The following is a 21,366-nucleotide window of genomic DNA, read 5'->3' as shown; positions in this document are numbered from 1 at the left end:
CTGTTGATTTATACGGCTCTTAGCCTTAGTAGTTTGTTTGGCTGCTTGCCCCTTGCCTGTGTTTGCCAGCTTCGTGCTACTTGGAGTAGTTGCCTGTAGTTGCCTGGGTTCGCTTCCTCTGGGGTATGGAAGTGCTGTAGTACTGCACTGAAATGTTGGGTAGGACTAATTTGTATTTTCATTAAAATCTTTTAACCAATAACCGGATTTTGATAACTAGCTTTAAACAAAGAAAAGTAAGCAATTGTGGGATCTTATGTATTTTTTTAACTATTGTACCACAGTATCTTAAACGGCCTGTTTCTAAGCTGGAGTTGCATCAGTATATGAAGCTGTTGCCTTCTCTGCTTCTCAAAGTCGTGGTGCGCAGCACAAGAACGTTATTATTAAATGCCTCTGAAGGTAGACTTTGCGGAGCTGGCACATTGTGCTTAATCCCTGCTTTTGTAAACATCTACCAGGTTGTCCTAGGCACTGAGCCCATGGTGTAGGGTGGGCTCTACTTCTTGTGGTCTAGGGAGGAACGCTTTTGGTAAGACATCTTATGTCCGTGTGTCACTGGGTGCGAGAGAAGGACTCCTTCCACTGCCTCATTAAGGTTGGATCATTGATGTCCTATATCCCACACACTTTTTCCTGCTAGTTGTGTTACTGTTTTACTGTTCCTATCGATGATAGTGAAGTATTGAAACAGGTCACGAAGGGAGGTATTAAACTGCTTGTAGTCTCTTGTAGTCCAATATTAGGTAAATTTAATAAACAAGTCATGTTTTAATGTAGTTTCTAGGAAAAGTTTGTAGTGTGTGAACTCTGAGGTGTGTTGACCTGATCCTCCCTGAGTCCCCAGCTTGGTCACTAGTGCAGGGTCCTGGGGTATCCACCAGTTATGCACTGTCCCAGGGACTTCCCTTACTTTAGGGCTGATGCGGATGAAACCTGGGTCTGAGAGCCAAAAGAGTCGAGCCGCGTCCCCAAGCTTGGCTGGTGACAGGAAGCAGGACTGATGACTGCATCAAGCAGCACATCTGTGCCTGGCTGAGCTCTGTACGCTACTGTATATTGCCCTTGTACCTGGCTTTTTTCAGTGTTACACGTTTTATAAATACTTTGATATTCGCTCTCTTGTACTTTGGAAAGTAAGTTTTAGAATTCTCTTATTTATGTCCTTTTTGTGTGTTTGACCTTGTGACCTGACCTCAAGTCAAAGCTTTGCATATCTTCTTATTCCCAGCAAAGTGGACTGTGGGGTTTTTTGAAGCCCAGCTGTAGGATTAGTGTTTCCCATCATGGACAATGTATCTGTTTCATGTCTCTTATTACTAACATTTGTTTACTGATGTAAAGTCCAAAACTGAGTTCATCTGTCTGTATCCTTTCCTCCTCCAGCTGTAAAACATCTGAAGAGAAACAATTACAGTTGAATAACCAGGTTAGTTTTCCTGGTTTTACTGAGTTGTGAAGTACTGCAAGAGAATTGCATGATCTGGGTGTGACGCAGGGTAAGCAAGTGGCTGTCCTCAAGTCAATATAGATTAAACTAAATTCTTGCTACTTTAGGGTTTTAATAACTTGCTGATGAAAATTCTTTACCTGGAAACTTGCATGTAGAAGTGTGGGCTGGAGAGTTTTTCAGACCAGAGGAAAATTTGCCTTTACGGGCTGTCATACGTAACGAAATGATAAATCAGTGACCGTTTCCCTCAGCTGATTCCTCTTGCCAGTTGTTTCTTATTTCTTCTGAAGTGTGTAACTGTTTTTTTTTTTTTGTCCTCTGTGTTTGCAAATGCCTTATTAATTATTTGTACTTATTGTAGTTCTTAAACTTATATTGTAAATCTAGTTCTTCTGTTGGGCAGTGAGGAAGATCTGAAACTTCTCCAAAATGTATGCGTGGCTCGGCTTTCAGTCACCATCTGGCACTTTTGTACTTCCCGGACTTCCCGCAGTTCTGACAAAAGTGCTATAATGCCTCTAGTCTTCAGGTGCTTTGGAGAACCACTCTTGCAGTTTCCTGGCATTGTTCCCTGGCAAAATTGCTTGGGCGCGTTTTACCTCAGCGTCTAACTGTGTCCTGAAAACCCGAGAGCTGCCTTGATCTGATCATTTAATGGGATCGGGTGTCACTTTTTTTATTGTTTTGAAGGTAGGTCATTGTCTCTTGGTCACACCCAAGGGAGAACACCCACATCTCAGGTGGTGGTTCTGTACCAGGATAGAAGGCTTAGGACTCCCGCGTCTCTTGCACAGCTTGTCTTACGTGGATATGGCAAGATGAGGGGAAGATGAGAGGCTACAGCAAATTTGGTTTATAATTTGCTTAAAAATCCTACTTCTCCAACTGTGGCTGGATTTGCAACAAAAACAATCATGAGTCCAAATCTGTTGAAGGCATTAAGTAACATTTGTCTAGCTTTGATGTTGCAAAAACTTTTGAAAGTGTCTATGCATTTCAGAGTATCTTTTTTAAAATGGTAATGGCATCACTATTAAGACCAGAGAGGCGTGTCACCCTTATCAGATCTAAAAATCTGTCTCCTGCATGGTTATTGTTTTTCTTATGCTTAGTAGAGTTCAAGCTCTACCCATTAAGTGCTGCTAATTTTTGAAAGTTTATTGTGAGAATGCAGACAGGGTTGTGTAACGTATGTGATTCCCTCTTCAACTGCATAAAATTACTCTCATGTATATTTTCATGAATGTCTTAAGATTTCTCCCAAATAGCAGGAAAGGATGGTGATAGCATATGGTTGCTTCTAATGTCTGTCCTAAAGTCAAACCAATTACTTAGCTTGCATCTCATGAACTACAAAGTGATTATGCTTTCATGGCAACTCTGAAAAATGAATAAAGCTGAATTGCAAACTCAAAAAAAGGACACTTCAGAATTTGGTTTACCTGGAGTGTTACACCCAGGCTGTCACTTATATTTCGGACATAATTCTTTAAGATAGTGTATGCTGATATGTTCCCTGGATCATCAAATAAAGACTCAGAGTACACTGTTTTTTATAAATTAAAATCTCCAAGTCTTAAACCATTTTCAAGACCTCCAAGCCATGAATCTCATTGACATACTTATATTGGTGTCTCTGAATGAGTGATTCTCAATTACTTTAATGATGCTCTTTTTTGGAGCTTAATTGACTTTTTTAATTGCTGGAGAAGTCACCAGAAAACTCCTACAAGGGATCTCGTTTCTTGCCTTCATTTTGCTTGATTGTTCTGATTGAACTTCTAGTCATATTTACTTAAAATAAATAATGGTACCAGGCAGCTTCTTAAGCCTGTCTTCTCTTGTCACTTGAATCATTATACTTGGTTTTCGTCCTATACCTTGTTTTCCTCACCATTTCACAGCCTTTCTTTCAACTCTTAGCTTGGCTGTCGTCACCGAACCCAGGAGTGTTCACAAGTGTACAGGCTTTCTTCTTTCAAGTCCCTTTGCTAAGAGGTATATATTCACAGAGACTGAAGGTTGTAGGAGATTATACTTTAGCATATAAACTCAGTTCATAAATTCCCAGTTGCAGTTTTTAGTCAGTACCTCTTGAACCATGTTTGTGCTTTCAGCTGGGGAGTACTTTCAATCATCTGCTGCTTTTCAGTGGAGTTTCTTGAAGGAATGGTTCCCCATGACAGGTGTGTCTATCCTCTTTCGTTAACTACCTTATCTTGGCTGTTGGTCTTACCAGACCTAAATCTGACTTTTTTTTTTTCCCATTAATTTGTTTGGCATCTGACTGTTGTTCCTCACGTGCACAAAAAGAGTGGCAGGATGGAAACCCATCAGGTCCATCCATATGGTTGCTTTGTTCAAGTACTGTGATTTCCCTGCTTTCCATTGCCCTCCAAGACAACTTCTTTCTCAAGAGACATGCCATCTCTTTTTACTTGTCTTTGGAGTCCTGTCTTACTGGGCTGCCTGCTGATGCTTAAGAACTCTAATTATTTCCATCGTAGTGTCTATACTTATTTTCATTCATTTTTTTTAATTCTAGGAAAAAAACCCCACATCCTGCAGAACCTGGTATCACTTGGCCAAAAAACCTGTTTTTCTGTGTTCCTTTTTTTTTTTTTATTATACTTTCATGACTGTTTGTGATTCATTCCAGGAAAGTGTTAGAATTCTATTAAAAAGTTCCTAGAATAAATGCATATTTTATCATTTACCTTTATAAACTTATAAGAAGTCCAGTGAGGAGGGTTGGAAGGACAGAAGCTCTGATTTTGTAAGTAATCATATGATTGCATTAAGGACTTTTTTTTAAATTTTATTTTCTTGATAAGTGGTGCAACAGTGCATGTGGATCATAAAAATGACAGTTTATCCGTACCTGATGTATTTCCATGGACACAAAATGTTTAATCCATAACTGATATAAACCTTAAATGAAACACTCAGTCTTGGATAGTAGACAAGAGTATCTGAGAATGTGGGCAGAAAACTAATGAGGGTAAATCGAAACTCTGCTTTTTGTCTTTTCTTAGATATGTTTTTCAAACATGCATAGGTACAAACCAGCAAACAAAAAAAATTAGTGTGCTGGACTTGGTAATCTGCTTCTAATTGAAGCTTTCTGTCAGTATAATTAACACTTAGGAGATTAACGTACCTTCTGCTTCTGTAAATGTATTGTAACTTTTCCTGACAGCATATTGTGGCTGAATAGCTGTGCTGATCCAGAGTCTTCTAGTGAGATGCTGACAGCTGCAAGAATAGTGGTAGTGAAACTGTGAGACTTTTAAAGGCATTGCTGCCTTCGCGGTTGTCCAGTTGGTGTAACTCTTGCTTGGAAAAATTAGCAGTATTTTCATCAAACTTTGTGTTGAGTAAGGATCTTCTTAGTTTCTTATACATGTCTTACTTTGCAATGAAATTTATTATTCTTGGTCTACATTGGGGTGAATTTCTTTAACAGATGTGGATAAAGTCAGAAAATGTGAAAGTTAAGGTTTCCAGCTCAGAAGCAAAACCTACAATATTGAAGATACTTATGCATTTATTTGTCAGCAAAGGTAATCTAGAATAATGCTTACCATAACACTGTGTGAAGTATGAACATGTTAACATTATTTGTGGGAAGTCTGACTTCTGATTTTTCTGGATTTCTTTAATTTGATTCCTCCATATTTTCAGTGGTTTCATGCTGAATAAGTGAGCAGATTAGAGCTTAGTTGTATTGTTGTTTTTAATGAAAACATGCCTGTCTACAGGAGTAGAAACTGCCAGAATTAGTGGATAACAAAACTTCCTAACAAAACTCCACTAATTAATGTTTCTGAAAATAATGTTCTCTAAATTGACTACACCTTCCAATTTGTTTGATGTGAGCTTTTTACCTGAAAGCTGTAGAGATGTGAGAGCAGTGACTCAGCACCTCCTGCCTGTGAGAATTTAGGGTCTGCATTAAATAGATTGATATTTTTTTTTTTCTTGGCACAATATCCATTGGTAAATATTTCCTTGTTTCTAGTTATATGTACAGCTGAGATCTCCTATACCTCACCTGCTTTGTTAAATAACTTTATTCTCTCTCAGGGTCTGTGCTCTGTTTGGCTGCAGAAAGCATTCATCTCTCTTGGCACAGAAAGTATATCTTATCTATCTGAGGAGCCTAGATTCTTCCAGCTGCCTAGTTTCAGTTTCCTGACTTCAGTTTCTCCCCAGTGACAGCGATTAAGGTAACGCCTTATCAAAGCATCAAGTTATCAAATGCTTAATCATCTGCCGCTGAGTTTCCATATCAGCTTATTTCTTTGTCAAGAAAGCCTACATTTTTAAAGACTTTCGATTATGGAAACCTTAGGGTAGACTTGAGTGAGGTTTGAAGGTTTAAATCGGTGCCTTTGGTGGTATTAGAATAAGAAGCCCATTCATTCACTCACAGATCCTTCCGAGTTAGGTTTGGCTTCTCTTCCTTGAGATGTGTATTTTTGTAAGTACTAAACCTTTGATTTCATGCTTAGCAAGAGAATGAAAGAGAGGAAGAACACAGCAAGTGAGGATGAAAACTTTTCAGAAAGAAAGCCCCAAGATTTGTTGATACTGGACAGCGAAGCAGGAAAAGACATGAAAGGCTCCAGCCTCTTGGATAAAGACTGAAACTCAGGATGTAGTCTATAAATACAAAACAGATTCATAAAAATATTTTTAAAGTGCAGTTCTGAGTGCCTCAGAGAAGCCAACTGATAACTGTGCAGCTGCTTTTGTGCACAAATAAATGTATACACACACATATGCATACGCTCATACCATACTTTTTTTTTTAAACATGAATATATTCAACTCGGTGATATGTATTTCCCATAGGAGACTGGTAACATTACCAGCACCAGATGTAAATTCGGGAACTACAACTCGTATTCTTTGCAAAATCTAAACCAGCAGCTTAGTGGAGAAGCAGAAAGCAAGGGACTCCAATTTCAACAGGGCAGAAGGGGAGGAATTAGTGAAGCTGAATATTTTTCTGCATGAAAAGACACAAACTTTTTTTCCCCCTCTGCAGTATTTTGTTGCAAGGTTTTTCTTTTTAAGCAGTACATCTAGCAGCTTTCTAGGGATTTTGGGGGTGTCTTCTGTCCTGACCAGTTGATAGCTGTAAAAATTGTCACTCAACTTGGAGGCAAAAGTGCTTGTACTTGAACTTGCTCAAGCTGCTGGCCAAGAAACATGGCTGGAACAGATTTACTAGCTGCAATTAATGGCCATGTTCCCTTTTTTCCCTCTGACTTGTTGAATACGAACTTACAGGGACCTTGAACTATTGAGTCGCTGCCGTCCTTTTGCTTGCAAAGTTGCTTTAGTTTTGAGACTAGGATGACTGCCAGTTCAGAATTACTGCTTGAAATACAGTAATTTGGAATATCAGAAGAATTTTTAATAACACAAGAGCATATTTTTGGTTGGTGATCTGTTGCTGGGCTTTGTTGTACTAAACAAGGCAAGGTTGGAAAACCTATCTTTTTTTTTTTTCTTCCATGTTTTTAAAATGCTGGGTTTTTTTCTTCTTTGAACAAATACCTGAATAACAATACTGCAGCAGTCCCATAATAACTGAGGAGCCGTACTGCTAATCACTCTGAATATGGTTCTGGCCTCATCTTCCTCTTGTTATTTTTTTTCTAATTTATAAGCACTTACAGGAAGGTGCCCATCTGTCTCTGAAATCCCAACACAAAGAACCCTCATCTTAGGTGTACTAATGTCAAGGCCCAAATTCAGGTGGGTTCCCTGAAGATTAGGAGTGGGGAAATGAGAAGTAATTGATATCTGACAAATAGTGCTGCCCCTTTGGTGTATTAACTGTATGAGACAGCTGTTTTCTTCAATTTGTGCTTAAACAGTTTCTGCAAATGTTTTTGAGATTTTTGTTGAAGGAACCCTGTGTTTCATCACGTGGTCTGTAACCTAATTGCAGTCCTGTTTCTAGAGTGAATAACTGATTAGAAAATTAAAATCACTTGAAACTGCTCAGAAATGTTTGCTTAAAAGAAGCTGCTATGCCATCTGCTTGTGCCAGTAAGGGTGCTTGAGCGCATACTGTCAAATAAAACCAAACCCCAGAAATCTCAGGTATCCAAGTATTTTTCTTTTTAGAGTATTATGATTAGAGCTGATCTTAACTCAGGTGGCATGTTGAGAAAAAGAACATAAACCTAAACAGGGATTTAGGTCACATCTTGTAACCTACTAAATTCTGTATGGCTGGTTTGCATGTTAAGAAGCAGTGGTGAATCGCATTCATCTCAGGAAGGCAGTCTCGTTATTCTTCCTTTTTGATGGTGGAATTTTAAGGGGGTTTTGGGGTTTGTTTGGGTGTTTTTTATTATTTGAATTTTTCTGAGCAAAAGACAGTGTTCTGGAGTTCATACTTAACAAGGGCTGCTTTGTAGGCTGGGTGGAGGTCATACACAGGGAGGTAAGGTGGCTTGCAGGCTAGTTTTTGAGCCTGCAGTGGCACAGTACTGTGACTCTCCCAAGAAGATGATGTCTCACCACTTGTGCTCTTTGCTCTGAAGCATTCCTGAAGCATGCCTTCGAGCAGTTTCAGTATGGGGAAAATAGTGACAGGAGAGAAACTTGGAATTGATACCTGTAGGTCACCTGTTAAGTTTCAGAGCTTGGAGATTATGTTGTTAGGACTAACAATATAAATGCTAGAGAACATCTGCAGCTGACTGAGTGCTTATTTGGTATCACTCGCCACCTCTTTGCAGCCTTTCAGTCTCCAAAAGAAGACATACGTTTCTGATTTCTGAAACTTTGGTTGTTTAAGCCAAAAGAGTCAACCTAAAAGGAGGCTTGTTGCCCGTCCTAAAACTGTGGGTTTGACACACGATGATGAAGCTAAATGCCTTCCCTGTTGCTGTGTCTCCAGGCACTGCTGCAAGGAGCCTCTGGGGGTTCCATGGTGAAGAGACCTGCCTTCTGTCTGGAGACCTCTGCTAAAGGGGAAGACCTCCAAACAGGGCAGGCAGCCTTAGCAGGAGCTAAGAAATTTTACATCAAGGTAAGCAGATTAATTTTTCAAGAGAATTGAAGTTGCTGATATAATTTTCAAAATAAGGGTTTCATTTTTTACTAAATAAACACACAAATACATCTCTGAGCTTTCTCCTTTTCTTGCGTGTATTGCTGCTTGCTACCAGGTGTAAATGTTGTCATGGCAAATGCTGGAGGAGGCAGGGAAAAAACAACATAGTGTGTTGTAGGTTAAAGCCAGAAGTAATTCCTTATAATATTAGTAAAAGAAATATCCACAGTTCTTTGACAAGGGAACAGGCTGTTTCAGAGCTCTACAGCGTGCTCTGTTTTTAGAAACGTATCCCACTTTAATTGCTGCATTCAGTGCTCACTTCGAGTGGCCACAAAAAATATGGAAATGCTCTCGGATGTCTTCAGCAATGGGAGGAGAATGAGGTTTGCATATGATGAATTTCTGTTTACTAGGACTATAATTATTTCTTAGTGTGGTCATTGAGAGCTCATTCTTGCTTGTAAAGGACAAATGCTGATGGATGAAAAAGAAATGTGACCCCAAGAACTTTGTTGGAACCTATCAGTGCTACAGACCCAGGCGCTTTGGGAGATTTGACTATACTATGGTTTTGTTAGATAGCCAGGATTTCGAATGTAGTGATGATATATACAGAATCTTTCCTTCATACTGACAAGATTAATTGAACTTTGTGTAGAGAGTTGGCTGAAAAAGTGAGTAGTAGTGGAAACATTTTCCACAGATTTCTTCAAGATTAAATGTAGGTCTTTCTAAAGGTCTGCCAACTTCTGCATTTTTTAAAATAGCTGTTGCAAGGTGTTAACTTCATTGTTGGAAGGTTCCTTAGATAAATATTCCTTGATTTGTTAGAGAAGAATTGCAGATTTTTCTTGTTAATCCTTTATTGATTTTCCTAATTTAGACTGGAATTAGGGCTCTGAACTAGACCAAAGTTCATCGTCCAAACATCAGTAGAATAAAATCAAAATCAGCATGAGTTTTCCCATTAGCATAGTCAGCATTTCACACCATAAGCTTAACTTATGTTTTGTTATATGTGCCCGGGAGTAAGACCACCAAGCACGGTTATGCCCACTCATCCCTTTCTCTCTGCTTCTCACTTATTTGAATTCAGTTTCAACCGTGTTTCTCCAGTCCACTAGCAAGGTTGCCTTGAACAACTGAGGATACTGAATTGAAACCTTGGGAGAGCAGAAAACATGATGATGATGAAACAAAGATTTCAAACTGGAGGAAAAAAAAAGCAATCCAGAAATATTTTTCTCCTTACTGTTGCCCTTTGTTACATTTACCTTAGGAGTACGTGAAATGATAAAAGTTGAGATAACCATGCTCTAAAAAAAAAAAAATAGAGTATTTCTTCTGAATTATATTACAGTGCAATTTTACACACAGAGTAAAGATTTCATAGAAAGTATTTGCATAATCCTACAGGGTTCATGCATGTACCTGCGGGGTGGTGGTTAGGATTCATGTACCAAAGTGTAAGGTACTGTCAGCTTTTGGTGATGCACAGTGTCTGGGATTGAAATGCAGCCTTGAATGCTGTCACTACTTACAGCAAAGCAGTGTACTCTGTGTCTTTCTGTTTCTTTTTTCCCCTTGTTGGAGGGGTGTGTCACTAACCAGAAACACATGATGTCAGACAGCCAAATGTTCTGGTGAAAATCAAGGGCACTTCATAGCTGTGAAGATCTTATATTTGTCCTAGATTCTTTTTTTCATTGATGCAGCTGTAACTGTTGTTGTAAATTATATGAATAATTGATCAAGGAGTTCTTGTTACCTCAAGTAATGTTATGCTTATTGCTTCTCAGAACTGTGCTGCTCTTTGTTGTACTACAGCATTGCTCATATGCTGCTCTGTGTGGTTTTTATTCCCTTAAAGTTTTCTGCTCCCACCCGCTTCGATCTCCCCCTCTCTTCTCTTCCCTGCAAGAGCATGTTATTTTTGCTTCAGTGTATTCTATGATTTAACTGAAAAGTAGAGTCTTGTTTTTTAAACAACAGTAACACAATTTAAAAAAAAATAAAAAATTCCACAGCCCTGGGAACTGTGCAGCGTACACATCTGGTTTCACATAAGCTTGAATTGCTGGCTTTACAAATACGAAACATGTAGTCCTTGCCGCAGAGTTAGCTAAAGTGTTCCGTAACTTGAGACTGTATTCGAAATAAAAACAAAATTGTATAGCTGCTTTACCGTACTAATGGAAAACATTTAATTTACTTCTTCAAGCCAACCAAAAGAATGACGTGATGCTGCTCAAGCAGATTTATGGTGCCTTTCTTCCTTAGAAATCAATACGGCTTGAAGGTACTGCTATGGGAGCTGGCTAGTTGACTGTGATCCAGCTGCGTTCAAATGTAAACTTCTGTACAGCAAACCAAAACTGATGATTTTGATTTGTTCAGGTATCACTGTATCTCTGACATATTATGGTGTTGGATTTTATTCATGGCTTTTCTCTGCTTTATTGCCATTAATACTAGATTGGCATTTCAAAATAGCAAGTTCAGTCTGCTTATGATTTTTTTCCCTCAAATTGTTATTTTCTGTATTTTCTGAATTAAAGTACTTAGCTCTGTAGTAGTGATATCAGCAAAAGCTATATACATGCCATGTGTGCCTTTCAATGGAGTCTCTTTTTTTTTTTTCCCCCCTCAAAACCAAACAAACAAACAAAGACAAAAACAGGCATTCATTGAACAGGAGTGTTAAGGGCTGGCATAATAATTTTCCACTTTGTACAGAAGAAGCTCTTAACAATAAATCTTCTTCCATTTTCTCCTGCTAGAGGAGGTAAAATGCAACAGTGTTTTGGCTCAGTCAAAAAAAAAAGTTCTTAAAATGGAACTGTATTTTTTCTCAAAAACTGAAACCAACAGTGTAGACTTTCGTAGTATACCAACTTTTATGCCTTTGTTTCCTTTCCTATTTCCCTCTGCTCCCCCCCCTCCACTAATAGCTTTGACTTTATTTAAACTCTCTACTATAAGAGGCTGTTGGTGTTTCTCTCCTTATTTTCTTCCTTAGTGGGATTTCAGTCGTGCTTAAGCACTTTACTTCTTGCAGAAATTCTTTTCTAAAGCAGCCCTTAGGATGCGGTCCCTGATGCTGCTTTTCTCCTCAATTGCCGTATTTCCTTGGAAGGTCCCTCGCTGGTGGTCTGTGGGCTGGTCGTGCTAACTTCTACCAGAAGGAAAATTGTGACTTGATGCTTGCCCACTAGCTTGCCAGAAGTACATTTCATCTTCCCCCCCCAAAAAGAGAATTTCTACTTCCATTTCTCAAGTAACTTTGATCCAGGTTTCTTTATTCTGTAATCATTTTTCTTTCCCATATACTTAACAGTCTCATGGTGAATAAACAGCTTGACAAGACAGTGTAGAGGAACTGAGGTCTTTTTTTGCAAGGGTAGGTTGGGATGCGGTGGGTTAGCAAAGAGGAAGATGGGGTTTTGAGTTGTGCGAGAGTCTGGAGTTGGAGGTTTTTTGGACTTTTTTTCTTGAGAGGATAACGAATACAATTAAGATGCAGCTATCAGCAACAATGCACTCCATTATTTTCTTTGAAAAAGCTACCATGTGAGACTTGATAGAGAAGTATGAGAATGCAAATTACAATTATTAACGATTATGCTTATCTGGAGGAAAACAGTGAAAACATCAGATTTACAGGTCTTAATTTCAGTACAGTTTCAAACACTCTTGAAGATTTACAAAATTGTTTTAAAACTACTAAATAGTTTTATTTATAGTATAAATACTGAATTTTTAGGATGTATTGAATGCATATTCTGCTACAAAATCTTTTTTGATAGTAGTGTGGGAGAGCATACATTGACAGTGTGGTTATTGTTTCCTGTAAATATAAGGACAGCTTATATCCAGTAGCTGCTAAGTTAGACATAATAGAGACTTTGGATATTAGATATTGCCAAGAAATTTTGAACAGCTTAAATTCATTTTCTGAAATAATTCCTGAAGACGGACAAAATGGCTCAACATTAGCATCACATAGTCACAGTGACAAATCTGGATCTTTAGTGTTTATACACTGGCTGCTGTTTTGTAAATTTTGTCTTCTGTTGCAGAATATCGAATTACCGGAGGTACTCCCCCTAAATACTCCTTCAAGGAAGGGTGTTCTAAGGAACAACACACATATCTTTAGACGAGAGAAGCATATCCCCCCCCCCCTTTTTTTTTTTTTTTTTTTTGGTAAGAATTTTCCAATATTCAACCATTTCTACTCAGACTATCTGGAAGTAAAATGCAGCTGACTTCAACAAACAGGTTGGCTCATTTTGGCAATACATTTAGCCCGTTGGTTTTCAGTTTGACTGTTCCAAAATTCTTGTTAGCATGAAAGGTCTGTCATTTAGTTTTCCTTTTGCCTTTTTCCCTACACTAGCACTGGCAGTCCAGACTGGAGCATGCTATAAACACTTTTAAAGCTACACTTTGAATAAAGCTTGCATTTACTACAGCGTATTTGTTCTGCACGGTTACAGTACTAGCACTGTATTCCTGTATAAACACTGTAATGAAGCTGTTAAGAAAAGAAATGCTTATAGCATTTGCACTAAAGTTCATGAGGCATGAGATAGCTACGCTTAGGATGCTGGTACTTTGAAGGGATTAAAAAAATGTTTCTCAGAAATAAATAAATACAAATTACATTCTCAGATTAACGAAACAGTATGTAAGTGATGAGAAGAAAGGCACTAATTACTATGTAGACAATCTGAAGGGAAATGCCACAGTGGAAGCCACTTTATGGTCTGACCTTCCTACACATGAATTGAAAAGCAGGAAAAAGTACAGGGCATGACCTAAAAATGGTAGTCTTGAAGCTTGAGTATGTTGTGTCTTATTTTTATCTGGCCTGAAATTTAGTTGTTCCTCTCGAGTCAAATCTGAATAAACTGGTTTGGCTGTTTGTGTTGTCCTCATGGTTCCAGCTCTGCCAAACATAGCTATTGCTACTTTATTTTAAGAATGACTCTGACTTGGAGTTTGAGTCCTGCTGTAAACAGAATGCTGTCAGGAGGATGCGGTCTTGCTGTTAAGAAACTTACATAAGATAAGGCTAATCCTATTGTATGCTTCCACTTTAGGAGTTGGTATAGAAACTTCCCTTTCCTAGTTATGGTACCATACTATTGGCTACATGCCTTAGAGGATTTCTCCCCCAGTTTTTTGTGTTTGGTTTTTTCCCCTGAGTTTTTGGCCTGGTTGGACATTAATATTAACGATGTTTCACACAGTTATGGATCATGGCACTATACTGTGCCAATTTCCAGACTTCTGGGGAGTGACAGTGGCTGAAGCTCTTGTTTTCTATGGGTCAAAGAAGGTGAGCAAAAATAAGTGTACTTATAGTCTCTTTGGTTATTATAATTTTTTTATTTTTTTTGTGCAGGATGTTTAAACTATTTTTGGTATCAGTAGAGATACGGTGAGAATTAGGATGCTGAATACTTGTGAGCTTTTGCTCAGATTATTTACAGTTTCAGAAGCAGAAACTCTGCATGTGATCAGAATTTTCAAATTGTCATTTTGGATCGGTACTGAGCCCAAACTTCATTATCCTGCCTTAAGGAAGAGCTAGCATTGTCTTTTATTGGGTTTGCATGGCAAGGTTTTGGTAGCATGGTGGGGCTGCAGGGGTGGCTTCTGTGAGAAGCTGCCAGAAGCTTTCCCCATGTTCGACAGACCCAATGCCAGTCGGCTCCAAGATGGACCTGCCGCTGGTCAAGGCCGAGCCCATCAGCGATGGTGGTAGTGCCTCCGGGGTAACAGAGTTAAGGAGAGGAAAAAAAAAACCAACCCAGGAGCAATTTTGCAGCGAGAGAAAGGAGTGAGAAGAGAGGAACAACTCTGCAGACACCCAGGTCAGTGCAGAAGGAGGGGTAGGAGGGGCTCCAGGCAGCGGAGCAGAGATCCCCCTGCAGCCCCTGGAGGAAGACCATGGTGAGGCAGGCTGTCCCCCTGCAGCCCATGGAGGTTGATGGTGGAGCAGATATCCACCTGCAGCCTATGGAGGACCCCACACTGGAGCAGGTGGAGGCACCTGAAGGAGGCTGTGACCCCGTGGGAAGCCCATGCTGGAGCAAGCTCCTGGCAGGACCTGTGGACCCATGGAGAGAGGAGCCCACGCCAGAGCAGGTTTGCTGGCAGGACTTGTGACCCCGTGAGGGACCCACGCTGGAGCAGTCTGCTCCTGAAGGTCTGCACCCCATGGAAGGGACCCACACTGGAGCAGTTTGTGAAGAGCTGCAGCCTGTGGGAAGGACTCACATTGGAGAAGTTGGTGGAGGACTGTCTCCCGTGGGAGGGACCCCACGCTGGAGCAGGGGCAGGGCGTGAGGAGTCCTCCCCCTGAGGAGGAAGGAGCAGCAGAGACAATGTGTGATGAACTGACTACAACCCCCATTCCCTGTCCCTCTGTGCTGCTGAGGGGGAGGAGGGAGAGAAGAAAATCAGGAGTGAAGTTAAGCCTGTGAAGAAGGGAGGGGGTGGGGGGGGAAGGTGTTTTAAGATTTGGGTTTATTACCCTACTTTGATTTGATTGGTAACAAATTAAATTAATTTTCCCCAAGTTGAGTCTGTTTTGCCCATGACAGTAACTGTTGAGTGATCTCTCCCTGTCCTTATCTCGACCCACAAGCCTTTCGTTATATTTTCTCTCCCCTGCCCAGCTGATGAAGGGAGTGACAGAGCGGCTTTGGTGGGCACCTGACCTCCAGCTGGGGTCAACCCACCACATGGCTATTTAAAAAAAAAAAAAATTAAAATGTAAGAATTCTCCTACAGGTGTAGGATGATAATGTACTCCCAATATTTTTTTTTACCTTCATCTTTTCCATTTAGAGATTAAACTGCAAACTGACTTCAGAATGAGGTTACCTTTTGAGTCGTCTAAACCAGTCTTAGGTTTCTTAAAACTTGTAGTGTAATAGATTTGTAGGGAATTGGAGTATTGGAGCATATGTTCTTGAAATAAGTTTGTTTTGAAAAAGCATGCTTTTCAGTGTCTCTTGAAAATGAGTAACTTCTGTAAATAACTTAATGACTCCTAAGCAATGGTTGCATGCATGCAAGTAAATAATTAGCATTTGGTCTCTTTTTCTTTTTTCTAAAGAATCTGAAACTTCTATAAGACCAGATAGTTATCAGTAGGTTTTGACTCACTGGGAGGAAGGTCTAGATTAAGAGCAGAAACTTTTTGTTCTCAGATCAGCAGCTAATTTGCTGTGTGGCCTTGGGCATGTTCTCTTGACTCCTCACACCAGATTACCATTGTATCCACTGTTGTCGACATCACCATAAAGTTCTTTGTAAGCTTTAGAGTCAAAATACAATCGAAACTGTTTATCATTTTGAGTGGACTCAACTTAATTTGCTCTGCATTTTCTCATAGGGTAAAGTGCAGTGGGAATATGCAGTTTTGTCCATAAAGAACTTCAACAAAATAAAACCACCCTGTGCAACGTGTATTACAGTAAAGTGGGTTTGAAGAAAACACACAGTTTTATGTTAGGGGTACCAGTCTGTGTAAAGACTGTGACGGGGAATAAAGCTATTTGGTTAAAAGTAGGAATGCTATGACTGTAATAGTTAAAATAAAAGGGAAAGAAAAGATCTGTCCTAAAATGAATACGTGGCAGTCTTAGCTTGCCTGAGTCTTTAACGGAAGATTTCCACTTGTGTTTTCTGCCAAGTAAATTAAATTTATGAAGAAAAGCTAGACTCCAAGTGTTGGACTGTTAGTGTCTTTTAACAAGGTTAATGTGGTGAAGCAGAATATTGATAAAAGTGAGGTGACATTTAACAGTGGACCAGCTGAGAGATCTTTGTGTTCCTATGTAATGTGAAGATTGAGTATCCCGTAAGCTTATTGTTTTGCATTTTGTACTTAGTTTTGCATGCGTGCCAGGACATGCTCCGGGAAGAGGCATAAACTTTTTTCCTTTTTTCTTTCATGAGTGCATTTATTTCCTGTCTAGAGCTGGAAAAGAAGAGCAACAAGAGGGGTTTTGTTAAATACAGCAAAATCTAATTACAGCTTGATTTAAAGCCACGTTTACACAATGGCTGAGGGTTGAGTTCGCTTCCACAAAAACAAACTTGTTGGCTTCCTACTGTGCATCGGGGAAGGTGGAGATGCATGTCCTGGAGAGCAACTGCTTCCCTCTACTGGCACCAACTTTTCTTACACTGTGCTGCAGCTCTGCTACATGGTATAAAAATATGGCTGTACTCCTATGCAAAAGAAAACTGATGCATGAATTCATTGGTGTTTACTCATCTTACTGATTATGCCGCACGTAACACACACTATATTATAGGTTATTTGTGATAGACAAAAAGACATCAAGCTTATGAGCTGTAGAAATCTTATCCCTCTTTGGTTGTTCAAAGGAGAAATGTTGGTGATGTTCTTGACATGAATGTTTGGTGCATTTTCTTGACAATATGGTCTTCACTGAGTGTGCGCCTCTGAAAGGTGCAAGCTCACATCTTGATTGTCTGCTGAAGTATTATCTCTGCTGAGGTATTGGAGTAGTTGAAAATGTGGCTTAAATTTGTAGTGGTTTTCTTTCTTCAACTGGTTTAAATGTCCTGCTGTTCTTTTAATTCTGTTTCTCAGAGGAAAAGGTTGCGCAACTCCAGCTTCAAGTTCCTCATTCATAGTATGTTTTTTCTCTTCCTGGGATAGCCTTTGCCCAGGATCCTCATCACAGATGGCTTCATAACAACAGTTCATGTAGTCGAGACTGACGTGCACGTGGTCTTTATTATTAGCTTGTTTCCAGCTGCTGATTGCCATTTTTAGCAGTTTTTGTTTACTGAACTTGCACTTTATGCTGCTACTATTCCTTCTATTTCTGCTACTCTAATTAGTCTTAGCAGAGTCTGGAGATTAAATACAGGCACTACTATTATCTAGAAAGATCAGTGCTAAAAAAAGGTGCTAGACTAGTCTAGCCCAATATACTTGTGGCAAATGTATGTTGCAGTGCATCCTACTTTCCAGTTTTTGATGTGTCCTTTATTATTCTTATCTTCAAAATTGTTCTAAAGCCTTATGCCTGAGGTGAGAATAAGGGACTTACTGTTCCTTAGGCACGCATTAATATACCCAACACAAAATTATCCAACATCCTTATTCAGTGGCTCTGAAGCGGGAGCAAAGCAGTTGTGCATGGTGAGGAAGGAAGTGTTGACAGGAGGCCAGCAGAGGAAAGATGTTGCCCTAGAAGAGGGAAGATGGTGGTGGAAGTGACTGGTGGCGAGACTGAAGTTACTGTGCTGCTCAGCAGCTCTGCTGAGCCATGTTTGGAAGCTGCTTAGTGAAGAGTTGGTGAGAAGGCTGGAGGAAATGGGTCAGTTGGTGCCTCAGGACACAGGGAAGTCTTGGGGAAAGAGGAACAGGCATAGGGCAGGAGGGGAGGGAGCGGATCCTTGTAAAGGTGATTGGTGTCATGGGAAGGAAGGAGGGACAGCAAAGCTTGCTCAGAAGAGAGCATTGCAGGGGCACTGGTGGAGAGGCAACACTAGAGAGAGGGGGCCAGGCTTAGATGGTGTGTGGAAGTAAAATAGTTGAGGGTCTCTGAGCTGTGGCTCTGTAGTGTGGTTAGTGTTGCAGAGAGGCCAGAAAAGAAGAGGGATATAGGTCTGTGGAGGGCTTGTGAGAGAAGTGGTGAGATGAGAGAGTCTGGCAGGGCATTTCTGACAGGTAAAGGATGAGCCAAAATCAGTGCTCCTTCCTGACAATGGGTGGACCAGCGTGTGAAGAAATAGAAAGTCGCAAGAAGTAGAGAGAAGGGACAAGATCTTGTAAGATGAATCCTTCTTTAACTGCTGGAGCAATCTCCTGTTTTTTGTTTGATGTCTGCTCATTCTACACTTCTCAGAGGATTTCAGACCCAGCCATATTGTTATGATATTGGTCAACTAAGTCTGCAGTTGATGATGGGGGGAAAATAGGACTGCAAAGCTTGCTGTGATACTGAGAGGTCAGTGAATAGTATGAACACAATTGTATCTCTAGCTATATACAATTGCACTCCTAAAACTACAAGGAAGTCTTTTTGCCATGAAGTCACACTCTGGCAACTCTGCCCATCTTAAGTTTCAAACTTCTGTTCAATTTACACAAACTTTTGTAAACATTAATGCACCATTTCTTGATGCTTCTCTAGATATTTCTGGGCTTTAGTTAGGTCCTAGCTAGAGTTTCTGTATTCAGTGCTTTGTATTTTCTCAGAGAAGTAGTCATGTGAAGGTCATCAACGGCAGAAAGAAAAAGAAATTGTTTTTGTCAGCGCTGTTTTGCCTGCATTGTACGTGGCTTTCAAACTAGCACTAGGATGATCACCTTGCAGTCAGCCTTTTCCATCATGTCGTGTTGAAGTTCTGACCTAGTAAGAGGAAGGACATGAGCATTCATTGGATAAAAAAAGTAGTCAGATCCCACCCTTCACTAGTTCTCTTCAAACTGAGGTTGTGAAGAAAATGGCGATGGGAGGGAAAATCTTTGGGCACATATGTGGGTGTCCAGGGATCAAAGTCAATGTTTTGCATGGCTGCCAGCTGGAGAAGAGAGCTGCATTCATTCACACTGGAGTAGTGTCCAGTGAAGTACTCATTGTTGTGACCCTTGTGGTCCCTGTTCGGAGCTGCCCCTTGTCTCCCAAGCTGGCTGTGGGCACTCCACGCTGGAAGCTGTGAAGATACCTAAAGGAGTTTTGTGGCTTTTGCAGCATCTCATGTCAACCTGAATTTCTGCAGTCAGTTTCTCTAGAGAAGATCATAGAATTGTTTTGGTTGGAAAAGACCTTTAAGATCATCAAGTCCAACAACAGCCAACAGTTTGATAAGCTCCCACCTACTAGTCAATATTGATATACAGAAATGACTCGGGATGAGTTACAGGCTCTGTTCTTTTGGAAGCTTTTCTTTCAACTGTGACAACTGTAAAGTTTATTCTCCTAGGAGATGTACAGATCCACCCCCACCCCCTAATAATTAAACAAACTAGGTGTTCCTGCTGTTTCTTTAGTGGATACATTTTCAGAGATGATGAAATTTTCAGCTATGTTAATTACCAGAAGTACACTGTCAAAATCCTAAGTATGTGATTTCATCGCTTCCCTGAAAAAGCCATAAAACCCAACCACCACCACATTCTGGACTTTGTAAAATTTTTGAAAGGAAGACTAACTTAAATTTATGAAGAAGGATATTCCAAAAACATGTAATATAGGACAGAGATCATTTTCTCTGTTCAGATCACGTCAAATCTTCTCTCTGTTGTAAAGGAATTTAACTCCTGTGGTGAATCTAATTTTGGTTAACACAAAGGGTTTTTTTGAGGCCCTGTCCCAGTGGGAAAGTTTACAGAATGAAAGCATTAGGTGGCATAACCCTCCTCTTCATTCTACCAGATATGGTTGCATAAGGGCCTTGATGTACGAGATGGGGCCAGTGGGTCACGTTAATCAATTGACTGCTAATCTTGAGCATTAAATGCCTACTGTGGATTTTTCACTTAACCCTGGTTAGTGCTGACCAGTAGCCATACAGAACACTGAGCTGTTCAGAAGGCAGAGGCTGTGTGTTTTCTGCACTGCAAAGAGCCCTTTGTGGAGGGAAGCAGCTCTCTTTACGTGCAACATGGTGAGCCTTATGTGGGCTTCGACTGGAGGACTTCAGTTCTCCTCAAACTTTACCACTGTGGTTGCCAGTTCTGAGGCTGTCTCCCAGCTTAACAGAAGTTGCATCACTCCACCAAATGCAGCTTTTTCAAGATAGCCCTTAACCTTTCACAGGCGTACCTGACGTCATGGTGGTTGTCATGGTAGGTCATCCAAAAATACCTGCTATGTGATAAAATTAAATCCACTAGGCCTATTTCTTAGAGTGTGTGTTGAATGAGAAGAATCCCTATTAAATTTTTCCCAAGGAACTAGTGCTGGGCTCTGTGATTTATTGAAGTCTGAAGAGTACAAAGACTAGAATTTTTTTTCAGTGAACTTTTTCATAGCTGATTTTATTTTTTTCACCATTGTCCCTGAGTCATCCTACTGTGACATCATGGCACGGGAAGAGCTTGCTACCCCCAACTACGAACAAGCTTCTTAATAGAGTTCTTAATAGACTTAATAAGCATAAATAGTTGTGCTGGATAAATGCACAATCTGGAACCTAAATCGGCCTTCCCTGATTGGTGTGTGCCAACATCTTCAAATAATTTTCTGATGTATAAGGTGTTTTCCAGAAAGAGATACGTTTATGTATAGATCTGTTTAATATTGTTGGAGAGGAAAAAAAATTAAGGGATTCAAAGATTCACTTGTCTCTTTTATTGCTGCTGCCTGTTGCAGCCACAACTTGTAATTAATACTAGGTTAGGTGCTGTAAACTTTCAGAGGAGTGAAGTATTTTCTCATGTGTCATATAAACAGTATTTGATCAGAAGTGCTTTGTGGTGGAATTCTTGAGCAAAGCAAGGCTAAGATACATGACCTCAGCCAAAAATTAGTCAGTCATTTCAGTGTGATTTAAGTTATCTCTATCCAGAATTGCTTGGCATTAAAATGTAACCATTGATATATATGTAAGCTTGAAATATTTGTATCAATTCTAAATGAAATTTTCTGTTACCTGTGGATTATTCCAGTAGGGTTTTGTCATCTGTAGAACTTTCTACTTGTCATAGAATCATAGAATGATTTGGGTTGGAAGGGACCTCAAAGATCATCTAGTTCCAACCCCCCTGCTGCGGGCAGGGACACCCTCCACTAGACCACGTTGCCCAAAGCCCCATCCAACC

At 40.0% G+C, this 21,366-nt stretch overlaps 1 protein-coding gene across 3 annotated transcripts in view; it reads left to right on the top strand.

The window, feature by feature from the left end:
• Window positions 1-21,366, top strand: part of FAM110B (family with sequence similarity 110 member B) — a 116,194-nt gene that overhangs the window by 22,468 nt on the left and 72,360 nt on the right. For 2 of the 3 annotated variants that reach the window (XM_054817777.1, XM_054817772.1), the window contains exon 2: window positions 8,379-8,510. The exons of the other annotated variant lie outside the window; for it this stretch is intronic. The gene's annotated coding sequence lies outside the window, so the exon portion shown is untranslated. The remainder of the gene's footprint in view (window positions 1-8,378; window positions 8,511-21,366) is intronic. 3 annotated transcript variants of the gene reach the window in all.

Source organism: Grus americana, chromosome 2 (assembly GCF_028858705.1).
Source record: "Grus americana isolate bGruAme1 chromosome 2, bGruAme1.mat, whole genome shotgun sequence".
NCBI lineage: Eukaryota > Metazoa > Chordata > Aves > Gruiformes > Gruidae > Grus > Grus americana.
This window is presented reverse-complemented; position numbering and strand designations above follow the sequence as displayed.